General features: G+C 35.9%; 1 protein-coding gene across 5 annotated transcripts in view; it reads left to right on the top strand.

Moving 5' to 3' along the window:
• IKZF3 (IKAROS family zinc finger 3) overlaps nucleotides 1-20,456 on the top strand; it is a 91,463-nt gene that overhangs the window by 331 nt on the left and 70,676 nt on the right. The window lies entirely within an intron of this gene.

Below are 20,456 nucleotides of genomic sequence, written 5' to 3'. Positions count from 1 at the left end.
GTTTTCATACATCTCTCATTTGCTACCTCTCCCCCACCCCCAACCTAACTTTGGACAGTGATAATTTCTCCGCAGTTTTACCTCTTAGGGGTTGTCAGGGGTCAACTCTGATTCTGCAGAGGAGGAGTACTTATGGGGTGTCCCTGAAATGGCAGCAAACCTAAGGTGGAATAACTAATCCTTTTGCATGATTTTTTCGTCCATGGCTTCAGTGTCCGTTGGAATTGGGCTAACCTGAGTGACTTCTTTAGGATGAAAGGTGACTTTTTTTACCCCCTAAGGGTAAATGCTGTCATATGGGAAGGTAAATTTTTAAGTAATGGCATTTGTGCTTCCCTTGGTACTCAATCTTCTAATAACTTATTTACTCAAAGCAAAAAATTAAGTTCACATGAAAAGTTTCATTTGAATTAATTTTGAAAGTTATTAAACTATCCTCACTTCCCCCCAAATTTTCAGTATTATTGGGATATATATACTTCCTTGGGATAACTAAAATTTCACAGTGTTAAACTTTTCAACAGTTTTCTCCACAAGTGTTTCTAAAACCTTGAACATGGCAGGTGTATCTCAAGTTGGAGGAGAAAATCAGAAAATAGAAAATCAAAATTTGTGAGAAACGTATTCATTCTATTAGCAAATGAGACACTGACACCTAATTAAAATGTTAACTTGATAAATAATTATCAATAGCTTGGATATTTTCTTCATAATGATTGAAGGCTCTCTTATTGCCAGTATACGTTGATCTTTGGCTGCTTTAGGTCTAGGATCTATGAAGTTATTAAAACTTGATTGAATATGTCAGGACACAAAGTAAATTTTGTTTCATGTATAATTGAGCACAGTACTGTGATTGTAAATCTTTAATTTACACATGGGTATGTTTATAATTTTAAACTGACTTGGCACTTATACGTGTTTTTTTTACCTCTAAGTAGAGCGCCAAATGATAAGTCAGTGCACAGTACATATTTAGTATTCTGTAAAAAAAAAATTTTAATGATCATTATTGAAGAATATTTTGAGGGTTTTCTCTTATGAAAAACTTTTTGCTTTAAATCAAGGTTTAAAAGTAAATCTAAAAATTTATACTTTGAATATTTGAAAAATGGTTTATGATGTGTAATTCTTATGTAAAGATTTCATTGACCAAGAACAGGAAAAAATTAGGTTGTTGTACAGTAGAAAAAATAATAAAAAAAAAACACTCAGGCTTTAATTATTTCAAATGAATTCCTGAGTTTATTTTTGTGAAGTGATAGATTAATACTCCAAAACTTTTTTTTCCTAGTCTTAGTCATTATCATTTCATTCTCAAGAATAACATATGAATTAGTGTAAGATAGTGGAAACTGGAATGTTTCTCTATAAATGTTAATGCCCCTGAATTCATTTATTTAATGTGAAATAAATTATTAACTAAATAGCATAATTCAGGATATTAAAGCCCTAACTGACTTTTTGATAAGCTGAATAAAAAAGGAATGAAAACTTGTATAGAATTTTATTTGGAATGTACAGGCTATAAATGGAAAGAGAATACAGAATTGAATCACTAGGTGAGTTTAGATGAGTAGATTATATTCATAATCTGTGGAGATAGATGTTACATGGTATGCTTGATGCTCAGATTTCACACTTAAAAACTAAGATTAACAGAAGGGTTAGTGATGTGAATTTGTCTATTCTAACATCACGTCCTTGAGGATCAGAGTATTTGGTGTAATAAAATATCTGGTTTATTATAGCCACTCAAGATTGGCTAATCTGGTCTATGTGTTTGATATTTAAAGTACTTTTATATTATTTTGATATTTTGGTCCCAGTTTAGAATTTGACCCATAGTGTATACCTGTCATATCTTGGCACTATAAGCAAGTAGAGTACTTGATGAAGTACTTTTATTTTCTGCCTAATTTGGGGGCCAGATTAATATGCTATGGTTTATTGTGAAATGTGAAACTATATAGTCAGTATTTCTTCAACATATAAAATCTTTTTAAAAAGTTATTCATTTTTTCACTCATCACCAGACATTTATTGAGAATTTCTGTGTGTGAAGATGTCAGATGAAATAAGCTTTTGAAATAGAAAGTTTGTCATGTAAAGATGAAGAGTTAATGCATGTAATAAATCGAGAACTAGAATTGTTTCCTTTTCTCCCAATTTGTCATCCTGAATATTTTCTACACAGAGATCTTTATGTTACTGAATTTTGTTATTTGTGCTATAATAATATCTCTTCTATCTGATAGTTGAGAAATGGGTAGTTCACAAATACGAATTTTATAGATATTGGCGTATTTCTTATTTAATATAAAACTTTTGGGATTTCCCTGGTGGTCTGGTGGTTAAGAATCCCACTTCCAATGCAGGCAATGCAGGTTTGATCCCAGGTCTGGGAATGAAGATCCCACATGCCATGAGAAAAGCCCATGTGCCACAACTGAGACCCAGTGCAGCTAAATAAATAAATATTTTTAAAAACCTTTTTTATTTCAACATTATTGGGAAGAAATCTTTCTAAGAGTATTTGTTACACAGACCCCTTATAAGTGAGGTCCACAAGAGAAAACTTTATCTTAGGGACCCAGACTCAGTATTCTGAGCATCAGGTTATATATCGTTCTGTAGTATATTCTCATGGGGTTTCGAACTGTGCAGAGCTGAATCCCCCTACACTAAATATTCCCAGGTTATTGTGTAATTTTTGTCTCCTTCTTGATGTCAGCTTCCCACCACATGGCTTTTGTGGTAGCCATTTTTTTCATTTCTAGCTTCCTTTCTCTGTTCTGGATGGATGGTATTTACATAGATACAGCCTCCAGATGGTGGTTTACTAGCCCTCCGTTATGAACATGTGAAGGTTGAACTGATAAAATTCAAAGGAACAAAAGCCACAGAAAGGTCATGGGGTCCTGGTAGAACATAATTTAAGAAAATTTCTGGTTGTGTTTGCTACAATCTAATATGCTGTTTCATACTTCCATGTCTTTCCTAAAATTTTCATCCCATTCTTTACCTTGTTATGCCTACTCATTTTTTCATGCATTATCACCATGAAGGACCTCCTCATGACTTTTCCTGGTGCTTTCTGGTGGTCATTCTATTCAGTCCCTCACCTCCATCCAACTGGGCTAAGGGCCTTTCCTTGCTATGCATACTTCTCCCAATTATATTGAAATTATTCACCGATTTAAGTGTTTATTCCCTCACTGGTCTTTAAGCTTCTGAAGGCAGAAACTATGTCTTATTTTTGTATACTCAGTGCAAAGAGCAGTTCCTGGTTCATAAAAGATCCTCAGAGTTTGTTGCATTAAAATTTCAAAATGGTGTCCAAAAGAGACTTCCCTGGTGACGGTCCAGTGGTTAAGACTTTGCCTTTCACTGCAGGGGTGCAGGTTCGATCCCCGGTCAGGGAGCTAACATCCCATATGCCTCACAGTCAAAAAACCAAACATGAAACAGAAGCATTATTGTAACAAATCTAATAAAGAATTTAAGAAAATGGTCCACATAAAAAAACTTTGAAAAAATGGTGCTGAAAAGTCATTTTCATTATCTTTATTTTGATGCCTTTTATTATTCTTTGTGAATAAGGGATTGGTGCTAGCAATTCCTTGTTAGAACTCAGAAAAATGTTTAAGTATTTAAAATGGTATAACAGAAAGGAAAACTTAGAAAACAAAAATGGTATTGATTTTTTGACTAGCATATTACTTAATGCTAAACCTTACCTTTTAACATGAGTAGATTTCAGGATCACATATTAGTCCATTAAAATATGGATCAAATATGAGGGGAAATTTACTTTCTCAGTCAGTAAGATACATGAATGGTCTCATAAAATTATCATACATTTTCCTGGTGATACCTTTTTAATATGTTGTTAAAAGTTTGTCATCAGTGTATATATTTACACTTACGACTAAAAGATTATCGGTAGGTCTTTTATCAGATAACCAGTATGAGTTGGCTCCTAACTCAAGCTGTAGCTCTAGACCATGTGTGAAGAAGGAGTGATTAACACAGAAGCTGCCTGTAGTACCCAATAAATGTGTTTTGAATGTGTTAAACATACGTTAGTTATTGTGGAAAAAGATTCTAAACGTCACGAGAACATAGAGTAGGCTGCTGTTAAGCCTTTTGAAAATACAACTCTCCCATTAACTGGCACATTCATAATAATTAGAAATCATAAGGATGACCGTAAGCCCTTTTGAATCACTTTTTTGAAAAAGATGAAATAATGAAACAATGACTATATTTCTATAGGGGGATTATTTGAAAAGTGGTGTATATATATATATATATATATATATATATATAACTATTAATTATTATTGCTGTAAAATCTGTAAAAATAATCCCTAATGATCCTGAATGAGATAATTTTTTCAGCCTTAATGAAATCTGCTTTTGCATCCAGAATTAAAGTTCTTAGAGTACAAAGTGATGTAGAGTAAATCAATATAATTTGGAGTCAATACCATATTATATTGGACAGGTAGCCCATCTAGAAGACAGAAAAAACGAAATGTTTAATAATAGATATGAAACAGAATAAAAGCATTTATGAAGCAGTGCTTTTTATGCATCAAAAATTCAAAAGCCGCTTGCCTCCTGACTTATTATGTCAATGGAATTGGCAACATATCACAAATTGTATTATTAGCAACTGTTTTTAGAGATAACATTTTTGGCACATCAGGTTATTTGTGGGTTTATAAAGGAAACTTTTTAAAATAAGAGAAATGGAAAACATTTCAATAGCATCACTGATGAAGCAGTGCAAAACTGTATTTTTTACTCTTAGCTCTTAATTATTTAAAGATTATTTAACTGGATTTCTTGCATATTTTGGTCATTAGTACACCTGTTGCCCCGTCCAAACTGTCAGATTCCACAGTGTAGGGATCTTTTTATCACCAGTGATAGCTAGTACCCTGCCTAGTCCCTAGCACATGGTAGGACTGCAGTCATATTTATTAAATAAATCAACTAATAAATTGCCTATGTTTGGTCATTTGACTATTTATTTGTTCAACTTTTGTGGTAAAGATAGTAAAGAAAATAGTGACATGAAAGCTAGTTAATTTTTCTGGTTAATTTGTCAGAGGTGCTATTAAAGGTTTGATAGAAGAGCTTCGAATGTTGGCTGAATTCAACAGGATGAATACTGTTATTTTTTTCTAATCCAATACTGGCTTAATTTAGGGCAAAATAACATAGTGAAATCTAATCCTTGGCTTTGCTACATTTTTTGCAGTGTTTCAGCAAGCCACAATAAACTATTTCTTCACAACAAATGTTTTGCTTTTTAAAGTTGAGAATACCATATTTTACTTCATTTGATTTCTCTATCACACAGTGATCAGTTTATTTGCAAAGTATTATCCGTTTGAGAGAATGTTAACATAGCAGAATATTTAGAACATGAGAGCAATTTTATATGAGCAAATATGCACAGGAAAAAAATTCAGTGCACAACCACGATCTTACTCATACCACATTCATAAATTTTTAATATTTTCAAAGAGCTGGTTAAAAAGTTTTATTTTGAGGTCTGAATATACATTTTATAGGGATAATCTTCAATGCGCTAATATTTGGTAAATGATACACATGAAAGTCAAATCGAGCCTCTGATATACATTTGTGCTACTGTCTACACTGTGCACAAGTGTATAACAAATGATCTTCAATTGCAGAGATAAAGGCAGATGATGGCAAAAATGATTAGTTGTTAAATATTACGAAAACCATTTTTTCAGAGTGGAGTATTATATTTTACATCAGCTATGATATAACTCCACATTCATAAAAAGTTGATTATTGACCATGCTCAATTTTTATCCACAGAATATTTTTTTCCTATGCATATATGCTCATGTAAAGTTGTTTAGGTAAGGATATTACTGTAGGGACCACTGCTACTTAGCTATTGACCCTTTGCCTCTACCACAGATCAGCAACTGGCAGTCTTTTAGGAAGCTGTTCCCTATTCTAGGTTGGAATCTCTTGCTTTTCTGAAACTTAGTAATATTTTATGTCACCTAATGACTGCTAGAACCTAACTGTATTTTATGCATAAAGTATTCTTGCATGGTTTTAATGCAATCTAAATTGTTTAAGAATGAAACTGCTGTCTACTGGGTTGGCCAAAAAGTTTGTCTGGGTTCCTTTTGACCAACCCCCAGTAAGTTAAAGGAAGATGATTCTTTCTTTAGTTTAGAGCCAAGACTTTTGCCATTATTGATGCAAGCTATATCTTGCATATTTTGTCTCTTGCATTCATGATGATTCTATAAACACATCTGACTACCTTCTTATTATGTCTTCTATAATAATTTACTAGTACATTTAGATATTAAAACAAATTATTTTATTTATTTCACATTTATGTTACAGTTAGGTTTTCATTTTTAGAAAACTTCGATGTGTGGATAGGTTATTTTTAATTTATGATGGTGTGTGTGTGTGTGTTAGTCATTCAGTTGTGTCCGACTCTGTTACCCCATGGACTGTAGCCTGCCAGGCTGCTATGTCCATGGAATTCTCTAGGCAAGAATACTGGAGTGGGTTATTGTTCCCTTCTCCAGGGGATCTTCCCAACCCAGGGGTCGACCTGGGGTAAAGAGGTATTATAAAATACTTTTTCTAAAAGAGGAGGGCACTTGGTCTTGATAAGGTTGAGAACTCCTCTAAGTTTATAATACTGCAAGAGACCAGCAAGTCTGAATAAGATGATGTGTACAAAAATCACCTTGCATTCTACTAGAAGTAAAGTTAGGATCCAGCACATGTTCAGTTTAATTCATAATTCATGTACAAAGATCCTTTAAACACCTGTTAATCCAAGTGTGGTGTATGGACCAGTAGCACTGGAAACATCTGGGACATGTTACAGATGCAGAATCTCAGGCCAGACATGCTGAATCAAAATCTGCATTTTAATGAGATTCCTAGGGCATTCTTGTACACACTAAAATCTGATAAACATGGCCCACAGTTTGAAAAGTATTAGTGAAACATCACTTTCATAGCACACACTGGGTTGCAGTAGATCATCTTTATATCTTTCAGTTCAGTTCAGTTCAGTCACTCAGTCGTGTCTGACTCTTTGCAACCCCATGAACACCAGGCCTCCCTGTCCATCACCAACTCCCAGAGTTTACCCAAGCTCATGTCCATTGAGTTGGTATGGACATATGGATACCATCTAACTATCTCATCCTCTGTCATCCGCTTCTCCTCCTGCCCTCAATCTTTCCCAATATCAGGGTCTTTTCAAATGAGTCAGCTCTTCGCATCAAGTGGCCAAAGTATTGGAGTTTCAGCTTCAACATCAGTCCTTCCAATGAACACCCAGGACTGATCTCCTTTAGGATGGACTGGTTGGATCTCCTTGCAGTCCAAGGGACTCTCAAGAGTCTTCTCCAACACCACAGTTCAAAAGCATCAATTCTTCTGCACTCAGCTTTCTTTATAGTCCAACTCTCACATCCATACATGACTACTGGAAAAACCATAGCCTTGACTAGACGGACCTTTGTTGACAAAGTAATGTCTCTGTTTTTTAATATGCTATCTAGGTTGGTCATAACTTTTCTTCCAAGGAGTAAGTGTCTTTTAATTTCATGACTGCAGTCACCATCTGCAGTGACTTTGGAGCCCCCAAAAATAAAGTCAGCCACTGTTTCCCCATCTATTTTCCATGAAGTGATGGGACCAGATGCCATGATCTTAGTTTTCTGAATGTTGAGCTTTAAGCCAACTTTTTCACTCTCCTCTTTCACTTTCATCAAGAGGGTCTTTAGTTCCTCTTCACTTTCTGCCATAAGGGTGGTATCATCTGCATATCTGGGGTCATTGATATTTCTCCTGGCAATCTTGATTCCAGCTTGTGCTTCTTCCAGCCCAGCGTTTCTCATGATGTACACTGCATGTAAGTTAAATAAGCAGGGTGACAATATACAGCCTTGACATACTCCTTTTCCTATTTGGAACCAGTCTGTTGTTCCATGTCCAGTTCTAACTGTTGCTTCCTGACCTGCATATAAGTTTCTCAAGAGGCAGGTCAGGTGGTCCGGTATTCCTGTTGTTCTAGAATATATTTTTATTGTTTATATCCTGGTTTTAAAAGAAAGCTGAGCAATGAAAGTTTTTATAACATTTGATTTTGACTTACCTTGTAATATAACATTTATATTAATAGCAATGTAATTCAAAAGTCAGAAATGTTTATTCATTCATTCTTCATTCAAGAACTGTTCACTGACTGTTATGTGTCTTGTATGCAAAATATTGGCAATACAATGGTGAAGAAGACAGCAGTGCTTTTGCCTGCTTGGAATTTACAGTCCTGGGTGTTCTTTGGAAGGACTGACGCTAAAGCTGAAATTCCAATACTTTGGCCACCTCATGCGAAGAGTTGGCTCATTGGAAAAGACTCTGATGCTGGGAGGGATTGGGGGCAGGAAGAGAAGGCGATGACAGAGGATGAGATGGCTGGATGGCATCACTGACACGATGGACATGAGTTTGGGTGAACTCTGGGAGTTGGTGATGGACAGGGAGGCCTGGCATGCTGCAATTCGTGGGGTTGCAAAGTGTCGGACATGACTGAGCGACTGAACTGAACTGAGGAAGGTAGGCTCCCAAACAAATAAACCCCCAATGAAAAGATTTGAATTATTTGAAGTGTTATAAAAGAACAGTGCTAAAAGGAAGAATAATGCTCAGGGCAGGGTTGGTGCACCTCTCCTCTGAATAAAAAGTCTGGCTAGAGATAGAAATTTGGTCATTCTCAGCACGTAGGTGATCTTTCAGTTCAGTTCAGTTCAGTCGCTCAGTCATGTCCGACTAGCGCCATGAGAATGACTGGGGCCACCTATTGTGAGAAGAGGGCTCGGGATCAAGCCCTGAGACGCGTCCTACTTAGGTGGTCATGTAGAGGCGGAGGGGCTAACATAAGAGAAACAGCATGGCGAGACAAGTAGAAAAACCAACCGAGTGTGGTGTAATGGAATTCAGAGGAGAGAGTGAACAGCTATGTTCACTGTTGCTGGAAAATCAAGTAAGGTGAGGACAAATAGTGTGGGCTGGTTTGGGGCAATGTAAAACTTGTTAGTGACCTTAACAAAAGTGGTTTTTGTGGAGTTGTGGGGATGGAAACCAGACTGAAATGGTTAAAGCAGGAAGGGGAATAGAAGAAGTAGAATCACTGGGTACAGGTTATATTCTCCAGAAGTTTAGCTAGGAAGTGAAGCACAGAAATAAGTGGGGCTATTGCTGAAGAGAAGCATAGATGTGGATCAAGAGATTTTGTTTGTTTGTTTTTGTTTTCCAAGGATGAATGACACAAATTATCTGTAGCCTAAGTTTAGTGAAAAAAGGAAAAAAATCAAAGATCAAAATTGAAGCAAATCTTAAAATCTCAATCCTCAGGAAAATTTGATTGGAGAATTAGCTATCACTGAAAATATCTTCATATTTAGGTGGTACATAACATGTAAATAAATTTCCTCACCATAAGAATTTTTACATGGGGCCCATTCAGAGGATGGTTGGTATAGATATAGTCCATAAAAACTATAGAAAACTTATAAAAATCTCCCAAATTTCAAACGTTTTTTTAAAAGAAGATACTGCTATAATTGTATTTTTAAGGTTTGGACTTTTGTGGGTTTTTTTTGTTTTTGTTTTTGTTTGGCTAAACTATGTGGCTTGCAAGATCTTAGTTCTCTGACCAGGGATTGAACCCAGAACCCCAACAGTGACAGTGCCAAGTCCTAACCACTGGACCTCCAGGAACTCCTTTGGTGTTTTAGATATTTGAAAATGATTGTGTTCAATAGATTTATTTTTAATTAAGGAATAGTTTATCCAATGAAGTATACGTTTCTTACATATACAGGTTGATTAATTTTTATCTATATGCATTCCTTCAAAGTCAAGATAGGAAACATTTTATACCAGAAACATAGCATTTAAATCAATTATACTTCAGTAAAATAAAATTTAGAAAAAGACATTTGCATCACTCCAGAAGATTCCCTTTGTGCCCATTTGCAAAACCTCCTTTTACACCAAGTAAAAAGGGTTCCTCGGGTGGCACTAGTGGTAAAGAACCCTCCTGCCAATGCAAGAGACATAAGTGAGACGGGTTTAATCTCTGGGTCAGAAAGATCCCCAGAAGGAGGGCATGGTACCTCAGTTCAGTATTCTTGCCTGGAGAATCCCCATGGACAGAGGAGCCTGATGGGCTACAGTCCGTAGGATTGCAAAAAGTCAGACGTGACTGAAGTGACGGAGCATGCACACCAAGTAAAGCGCTATTCAGACTTCTGTAACCATAGATCAGTTTTCTTGTTCTTGGGTTCTGCATAAATCATACAGTACGTCCTTTTTGGGTGTCTGGTTTCTTTTACTCAACATACCTTTGAGATTCATCTATATTGTTACATTTATTAATAGTTCATCCTTTTTATTATTGAGTAGTATGAATATACAACTTGTTTATTAATTGTACTGTTGATGGACATTGGATTTGTTTCCATTGTTTATCTATATGATGAATATTCTTGTACATGTCTTTTGATGGACATATACATTCATTTCTCTTGGATATATATCTAGGACTAGCATTTCTAAGTCATAGTGTGGGTGTGTTCTTAGGTATGATGCATACTGCCAAACAGTTTCTGAAGTGGTTGGACTTGTTACCCTCTCACTGGTGATCCCCAGTTGTTCCACATCTTGTCAACACTTGCTGTTGTCAGTCTTTTAAATTTTAGCTATTCTGGTAGGTGTTTAGTGGTATTTTATTGTGGTTTTAATTTGTATTTTCCTGATGAATAATGATGTTCAGTACCTTTTTGTATGTTTATTGGCTATTTACATATTCTTTTTCTTGAAGTGCTATAAGTCTTCTGTACATTAAAAAAATTGGATTGTTTATATTTTTCTTATTGATTTTGTAGGCATTTAAAATTTAGAAGCATAAACTTCATCAGATGTGTATTGCAAATATTTTCTCTGGGTCTGTAACTTGTTTATTTATTTTATTAATCTATTTGATAAACAGAATTCTTAATTTTAATGAAGACTAAGTTCTTTTTTTTCCTTTGGGGATTAAGTCTTTGCCTATCCAAGGCCATGAAAATATTCTCATATAGTTTCCTCTAGAAATTTGATTGTTGTAGTTTTCACATTTAAGTCTGTCACCCATCTTCAATTGATATTTTGTTTTTAACTTCAGTTATTTTATAACCAACTAGGCATTTTACAGTTACGAAATGAAAATCTTACTTGCAGTATGTTGGATTCAATCATTTTAGCACAGACAATTTTTAAAAGCGTCAATGGCATGAAATGCTTATTCTTTCTTTTCTCTCTGCATGTTTTTTGGCACGTGATACCCATGGTAAGACATATTTTTCTACAACTTTAGAGTAACAGACCTTTCAAGGCAAAAAACACTAGATATTGAATTTGCTGTTTAAGATCTGTGCCCTGCAGTCTATAATTTCTTCACATTTAATCTAGGGAAAATGGAATATTTTGTTTAAAAAAAAAAAAGAGGGTAATGTGGGCTGTATTGATCTGATGTTCTTAGAGAAGTATTCTTGATGTCTCTTAACCTTTACCTTGGTCCAAAGAGGAAGGAAAGGAAGAATCTCATGGTTGGAGAGACTATTCTCATTTTAACGCATGCCCCCCCTTTTTTAATATCTTCCTTTCCTCTCACTTGAGGTATTTGAAATTAATTGGGTCTAAAATGTCTTCTAGTTCTGACCTTCTTCCAAGATTTATAATCTATGTAGGAAAGCACCTTAAAACATTATTTAAATTCTTTGAAACAAAGGTTGAAACTCAAGAGAGGAATCCTGTTTCTCTTCATAATATGCCACTGACATTGTACCTTTGGACAATTACATGACTTTATATTTTTTGTCATTCTTTTGTCTTAAATTTTGTTTGTAAAATCGGAAGAATAATAAATGCCATTGCACCTGTTTATTTTCCAGAGATGCTATGAGATAATATGAAGTCTCATTTGCATTCCTGGGCTAAGTGCTTGATGCCACATTTTTGGAGGACCATAGGCAAACAAAACCAGGTTCAGAAGAAAGCTCTCACCATGGTTAGGGAACTGAGTGGTAGCATTTGTGTAATAATTTATTCTGGATGTTCCCAGAAAGCTGAAGTAGGACCTGAAATGGACAGTTCAGGAAATTTTGAGTTCCACCGTATTTAACGAGGAACTTTTTAAAACATTAGAATTTTTCTGAAAAGGAAAAGTATAACTTCTGTATTCTTGGAAGTGTCTAAGCAGAGACTTCATAATCCAAATAGTTGGATGTTGGAGAAAATTCAAATATCAAGTGGCAGGGAAAGAAGAGATAAGATACGTAAGATATCTACTTCAATTCCATCGTTTCTAATTTCATTGATTATAAGGATCATTTTGTAGTCAGTGACTCAGTTTCCAAAGCTTTTTGTTAAAACGTAAAAGTGGACATTTTAAACTTAAGAAAGAGGTATGGGGATAGAGAAATCAGTTTATTGTTATGAAGGTAAAGGGAAATGCTGACACTCAAAGACAACTTTCTGGCTGCTGTCAGGCACCAGTGCTGAGGACAGCTGGCAAACTCAGTGCAGGGCTCTTTCTGAGACTGACATTTTGGTCTCTTTTAGCTCCTACGCTATGCTGGAAAGACAGACCAGCAAGTGGAAATCTGATCTCTGAAATTAAGAATAGAATTATATTAGCTGGTATTCTTTTTTTTAACTTTTGTTTTGTGTTGGAGCATAGCCAGTTAACAGTGTTGTGATAGTTTCAAGTGAACATTGGAGGGACTCAGCCATACATATACTTATATCCATTCTCCCGCAAAGTCCCCTCCCCACCAGGCTGCCACATAACCTTGAGCAGACTTCCATGTTTATTAGCGGATATCCTTTACTGAATGCTAATTACTTAAAGTAACAAAATGAAAACAAGTTTACAATCATTCGAATTAAAAATATGGTTGCATGTTTTGTTGCTAATGTAAATATTTGATTTTGTTCATAGATAACATATTATTCACATGTGAATTTTGATGAAATCTCAATTAACCAGATCCTTACCATTTTCAATTTTAAATTTTATTTGTAATCTACCCCTTTTCATTTTGTAGCACATAAAATGCTAGAATCTCAGAGAAAAATCTTGGTATATTTAACAAAAATTCTAACTTATGAAATTTTTTAAACAGCATCTTTGTCAAAGAGAGAATCTTAAGGAGTAAAAACAAATTTGAAATTGTCATCTCTCAGCAAGCATATGATGAGGCTTGTTTTCACTTCTGGTAGAAAACAATTTGAGATTGCTAATAAAGCTTTGAATTTATACAGTGCTTGGAAAACTACAAAAGAAATAACCTTTAACTTTAACAGTCCAATATATTTGTGAACTATATCAGTTACAGAAGCTATGTATTTTTTATAAGATTTATTGTTTATGTTGTCTTTGTATGGTTTTGGTATCAGGGTGATAGTGGCCTTGTACAATGAGTTTGGAAGTGTTCCTTTCTCTGCAACTTTTAAAAAGAGTTTTAGAAGTATGGGCATTAGCTCTTCTCTAAATGTTTGATAGAATTCTCCTGTGAAGCCATCTGGTCCTGGGCTTTTGTTTTTTGGGAGATTTTTTTATCACAGCTTCAGTTTCAGTGCTTGTAATTGGGTTGTTCATAATTTCTATTTATTCTTGGTCCAGTCTTAGAAGATTGAACTTTTAAAGAATCTTTCCATAAGATTTATTGTTTAAGAGGTAAAATGTCATTGGAAAGCACAGTACAACACCAGTGTCAATGGAAAACAGTAATTATTTAATTAAACAAAAAATATATCAGGAGATTAGTTATGGCAAGAGCAGGAGGGAAATTGATATGAAAGAGTGTTAAGTAGGGATTGTAATTTTGGCTTTTAAATTAGGTAAGAAAAATGATTTTATCTAATGATATAAAAATTCTAATGAACATGCTGAGTTTATTTTGTATGCACATATATAAGTACTTTATTTTTGGTTGCACTGGGTCTCCGTTGCTTTTGCTCGGCTATCTCTACTTATGGTGAGTGGGGGACTACTCTTAGTTGTGGTGCATGGGCTTCTCATTGTGGTGGCTTCTCTTGTTGCGGAGCACAAGCTCAGTAGTTGTGGCTCATGGGCCCTAGAGAGTGGGTTCAGTAGTTGTGCCACATGGACTTAGTTGCTCCACAGGATGTGGAATCTTCCCAAACTAGGGATTTAACCCATATCCCCTGAATTGACAGGCAGATTGTTTTTCCACTCTGCCACCTGGGAGGCCCCATATAGGTAAATTTAGAAATATTTTATCTGGATGTTTGGCATCATGTGGGTTTTCTTTCTTAACCCTTTGAAGAGTCACATTAATTTTTTAATCAGTAAAATTTATAAAGTTCTTTGTATGAAGATGCTGTCTATATTCTTTACCTTTTTGATGACTGCATTAATAGAAAGTGCTTTCCCCTAAAATTCCAATTGTAGGAGTTTAGAAAACATTGATAGAAGATGAGCATTGTTAAGCTGTTTCCTAGTATAATTTCTTTAGAATTTTCATTGATTTAACTTTTATACATGTTTTCTTTCCTGACCCGAAGTTGTAATGTTTGCTTTAAATAACTTTGCATTGAGTGGTATCCCAAGCGGCAACGAGATATTCTAAAATCTAGAGCTGTGCCCTTCAGTAGAACTTTCTACGGGAATGGAAATATTCTTTATCTATATTCTCCAATATGAAAGACCCTTAGCTACATGTTCTGTTGAATACTTGAAATGTGGTTGGGTAACTGAGAAACTAAAATTTTAACTTTAATTAACTTAAATTTAAACTCAAATTGGCACATGTGGCTAGTGGCTATTGTATCGGACAGTGCAGTGTTAGTGTTAGTATTAATAGTAGATTTGACCAGGTCTTGACAAACTTTTTCTAAAAGGTTACCAGATAGTGAATGTTTTTGGCTTTGCAAGTCATATAGTTTCTGTTGCAAGTACTCAACTCTGCTCTTGGAATACAGAAGCAGCTGTAGACAACATGGATTTGGCCATGCTTCAATAAAACTTTATTTATGAACACTGATGTTAGAATTCCACACAATTTTCAAGTTGCATGAGATGCATCTTTCTGATTTTTTTCAACCATTAAAAAATGTAAACTCAGTTCACAAGTCATACAAAAACAGGGGATAAGCTGTAGTTTGTAGAACCTTGACCTAGAGAGTATTTATAAGTAGCAAAGATAGAGATGTAAAAGTTCATGTATTAATTCAACAAATATTTATTGAGTGGCTGTCATAATGGGTACTATTTTGAGAGCTGAAAATATAGCAAAAAGCAATAAAAATTACAGCCAACATCCATGTTTTCATTAAGTTTACATTCTGGTGGGGTGGGGAGGAGACATTTTAAAAGTGAACAAATAGGGACTTCCCTGGTGGTCCAGTGGCTAAGACTCTGTGCTCCCAATGCAGGGGGCCTGGTTTCAATCCCCGGTCAGGGAACTAGATCCCACCTGCTGCAACTGAGAGTTCACATGTCATAACTAAAGATCTTGCATGCTGCAATGAAGACCAAAGGTTCTGCATGTCACAACTAAGAGCTGGCACAGCCAAATAAATAAATACTTTTTTTAATGAATAAATATATGTAAGGTGGTGAAAATGAAGAAATTGTATGAAGAAAATTTTATAATGTAAGAGAAAAAAGTGACGACGAAGAATGACCTCTTATTATAGAGTAGTTAAGTAAAGCTGGTTTGATAAGGTAACTTTTGAGCACACACCTGAATGAAGAAAGGAGGTAGGTAGGGCAGGTGGCTGTCTGAGGGAAGAGCATTTTGGTCAGAGGGACGAGCAAAAGCAAAAGTCCTGAGGCAGGAACATGCTTTACCCAATTCAAGTAATAGAAGAGGTAGAAAATTGACAGGAATTAGATTTTAATAGAATTAATCCACTTTGGAATTCTTCCATCATTTGTACTGTATATATTAATATCAGTAAAGGGAATTAATATTTTTGTCAAAAGAAGTATAGGGACCTTTCCTTCTTAGCTTTCTAGAGCACTTTTTTTTTGTTTGGAAAATAGTTTAAAACTATGTTGACTCCCAACACATTAAAAATACCCAAATGGACCCCACCATGGAAATTTTTGGAAGTCTTTTTTGGACTGAACTATGAAGGAATTGCAAAATTATCCATTAAAAACTGTAAAACTTTTGCTGCACTTATAAATATAGGTTTCTGGTCTTCAGGTGGGAATTCCTTTATCATCTATTCACTACTAGACTTCACAGTTTTATAAAGATGTTTACATTCAAGAAGGGGAAATACACTTCAGTCTGCTTTGTTCCTGTATTTTAAGTACTTTTTAGCACCTAAGAAGAGTATCCATATAGCCTGATTATAGATGGTTTTCTTTTCTTTTCTTTTTGGCTGTGCCACAGCATGTGGGATCTTAGTTCCCTGACCAGGGATTGAACCTGTGTCCCCTGCAGTGGAAACGTGAGTCTTAACCACTGGACTTCCAGGGAAGTCTTAGATGGTTTAAATGTCTCCTTCAAATTTTGAATACTCAGATAGTAGAATCTCCTTTTTTCCCTTGGAAACTGTACTCAGTTCCTTCTGGTGTTATTTATGCCACACAAAGGCTGCTTGAAAAAATATTAAGAGCTATTTAAATATCACTGTCAGAGAGTTTAAAAGGCTCAGGGGACTAGGACCTTTTTTCTTTAGCTCACCAAATCAAAAGCCATCTTGTTCTGTAATAACTAAAAGGTGTTTTCACATGAAGATTGTTCGTGTGAAACTTTTGAGCTACTTTTCTTTCTTTCTTTTTTTTTTTTTTTTTTTGTTCAGAATCCCTTTAGTGTGCAGTTAAAAGTTTCACAGTTAGCTGAAAAAAAAAAAAAAAAAAAAAGCTTAAAAAAAAACTCCCACTATCAAACTTACAGAAAAGTTGCAATACAGTACAAAAACCTAATTTTTTTTTTTTCCGGAAATTTTGAGAGTAAGTTGCTGACATAAAGCCCTATTCACCTTGACTACTTTAGTGTGTGTTCTACCTTCTCCTACATAACCAGGAAACAACTATCAAAATCAGGAAATTAACATTGAGACATTACTACAATTAAATCCCAGACCCCACTCAGATTTCTCCAGTAGCTTCTATAATGCCCTTCACCTCAGGAGAATCTGGCTCAGAATCACATATGCATTTAGTTGTCACGTCTCTTCCCTGTCCTTCAGTCTGGAATAGTTCCTCAGTCGGTCATGACTTTGACACTTTTGAGAATTACAAACCAGGTATTTTGTAAATTATCCCTCAATTAGAGTTAGTTTTCTCATGGTTAGATTTAGATTGTGCATGTCTGGCAGGTATATCACAGAAGTGAAGCTGTGTTCTTTTCATTATCAGTGGACACATAATTTTCATTTGTCCTGTTACTGATAATGATCACTTTACTCAGTTCAGTGGTGTCTACAAGGTTCTTCACTACATAGTTTCTCTTTTTATCTTTGTAACAATATTTTGAGAAGAAGCATTTTGAAACTATGTAAATTTTTCCATTTGTTACTGGACTTTAAATTTATTAACTACTTACTAATGTCAATATGGACTCATGAATTTATGCTTTTTAATAGGTTGTAATCCAATACTATCATTATAATTTTAATGCTTCTTTGTCTCAGATTTGACCAGTGGGAATCCCTTCAAAATAATTTTCATATCCTTTTAATATATGTTCTTGTTTATGTGAGCACTTCCTTGCTTTGTGGCACAACAAAATGTTCCAGACTCATCTGTACTCTCCCTCCCCCAGTGCTGGAGTCAGCCCTTTCTCCAAGGAATATGGTTTTTATAAGTTGAGAATGATGCTTAGAAGTTAATATCCATGTCTTGAAAGCTGTTGTGGTATCACTGCTCCCAGGGGCTCTCAGTGGACAGAGCTAGAGACCATGTGTGTTATACCATACATATACACACATTTCCATCTGTATTTTGTATCAGTTTATATATAGTTGAAGCCACGTGTTCCTGCCAGTACTTCCATTTCCAATATAAGACTACAGGTTTCCATATTTATAACTCCCTTCTCTGACAGAGAAAAACCTGTGTCTTCTTATCCTTATTATATTTTTCTTACTTAATCAATCCTCCTTTGTATAAACAGTCATCCACTGCCACTGCCATTTCCTCTTCAGTGAAGATTCTTACCTTGCCTCGTTTGGTTTCTGACATCCTGTACTGCAGGCACTGATCTATGTGGATACCCTTTTCAACTATTGGGGTCTAATGGGCTTCCCAGATAGCTCAACTGGTAAAAAGTCTACGTGCAATGCAGGAAACCGGTTCAATTCCTGGGTGGGGAAGATCCCCTGATGAAGGGATAGGCTAACTATTCCAGTATTCTTGGGCTTCTCTGGTGGCTCAGACAGTAAAGAATCCACCTACAATGCAGAAGACCTGGATTGGAAAGATCCTCTGGAGGAGGGCATGGCAATCCACTCCAGTATTCTTGTCTGGAGAATCCCCATGGACAGAAGAGCCTGGTGGGCTACAGTCCATGGGGTCGCAAAGAGTCAGACACAACTGAGCAACTAAGCACAGCATACATCCCAGTGCAAAGCTGCCCTTAATATGTGGCTGCCCTCTTCAACCCAATCAAGTTCTGACACTTTGCCTTGGATACTCCCAAACATAGAAACTCTCCTCACTCCATTTGGGTTCTTTGGCACCCCCACTGTCCCTATGTGGGTGCCTTGCTAACCCTGTCTACTCCCTGAAATGAGAGCACCCCTCGGCATAGGTGGCCTCTTCTCTATGCTCAGGCTCTGACTCCTCATGCTAGGCCATCCCTTACTTGGATATGTTCTTCATCACTCCAGCCCAGGTGATTCTCCTGCCCTTCTCATCCTGCTTAGGCTCTGACTTGCCAATCTGTCTGCCCTTCATGTAGAATCCCTCCTCATCTCATGCTAAATGTGCACCCCATACAGGCACACTGTTCATATTGGTTGGTTTCCAACAGCCTACCCTGGCCTGTCCCTATTCCTTGTATGGCCGTTTCTTTCACCCATCTTGGGTTTTAACACTGCATATTAGGCTGCCCCTTTGCTTATTTTACAAAAGGCTTCCCTGGTGGCTCAGATGGTAAAGAATCTGTCTGCAGTGCAAGAAACCTGGGTTCAATCCTTGGCTAGAAAGATCCCCTGGAGTAGGAAATGGCAACCCACTCCAGTATTCTTGCCTGAAGAATTCCATGGACACAGGATCCTAGTGAGCTACAGTCCATGGTGTCATAAAGAGTCGGCCATGACTGACTGACTGACTAATGCTTACTTATTTAAAAAATATTTGCATTTTTCCTGCACTTAGGCTTTGCTGCTAACATCTAATGGGTGGTGTGTTAAACTTTAATATTAGGATAGAATGTAAGTGCAGTGACTGTATTTTTCAAAACAAAAATTGAAATACGTCTGAAATGTAGATTATTTGAAATCAGTGTTATCTGGAGCAGTTATGGGTATATGATCACCATTGAAATAAAGAACAAGTGGAGAGTTTCCATTTCTAGTAGTAGAGGAGGTTGGTCTTGTTGAACCAACCTTCCAGCAGATAACAATTATAATTCTGGACAAAATATGAAAAATCTATTACCTGCAGGAATTGGAAAATAACCAAAACCAACCTGTTTTTAAGGCTGTTTTTCTCAAAGGCAGGTCCCAGTTTTAGCATCTGGGTGACCAAAACTTGAATAGATAATCCACAGTTTTACTGGCTTAAAAAACCATAGCAATCACAAGCAATCATAGGAGCAAAGGGGGAAATCCTAGAGTGGAGAGGGTAGAGAGGGTCTTTTGTGTATAAATGCTCTAGCTGGACCAAATCTTAAGCTAATCCTTGAACTACACTTGTATGGTTCACACCCTGAGCAGTCCATCTGAGGTGAAAGTAACTGAACAGAAATTTATGCTTCTGCAAGAGTGACCAATTTGTGCCAGTTTTCCTGAGGCTGTGAAAGTTATGTAGTCTTGGAAAACCTTCAATCCCAGGTGTACTGGGACAATTGATTACCCTAGATGCTTCCCACCACAATGAAACAGAGTGTGAGTTTACGTGCTTTAAAAAGTGAAATAAACAAAGAAAATCTCCTATATCCTTCAAAGGAACATAACAAACTCCAGAAATTCTGTAACATATCTTTATAATTTTCAGGGTACAATCCAGAATTTTAAGGTTATTTGAATAAGCAGGAAAATGTGACCCATACTCAAGAGAAAAAGAAATTATAGGTGACTAACCCCAAAATGATATAGATATTAGAATTGGAGGACAAGACTCTTAAACAAGTATAATAATTATACTCAGATGCAAAGGAAAATGT

The sequence above is a fragment of the Ovis aries genome, chromosome 11 (assembly GCF_016772045.2).
Source record: "Ovis aries strain OAR_USU_Benz2616 breed Rambouillet chromosome 11, ARS-UI_Ramb_v3.0, whole genome shotgun sequence".
NCBI lineage: Eukaryota > Metazoa > Chordata > Mammalia > Artiodactyla > Bovidae > Ovis > Ovis aries.
Note: the sequence above shows the minus strand (reverse complement) of the source record. Positions and strands in the feature narration are given on the sequence as shown.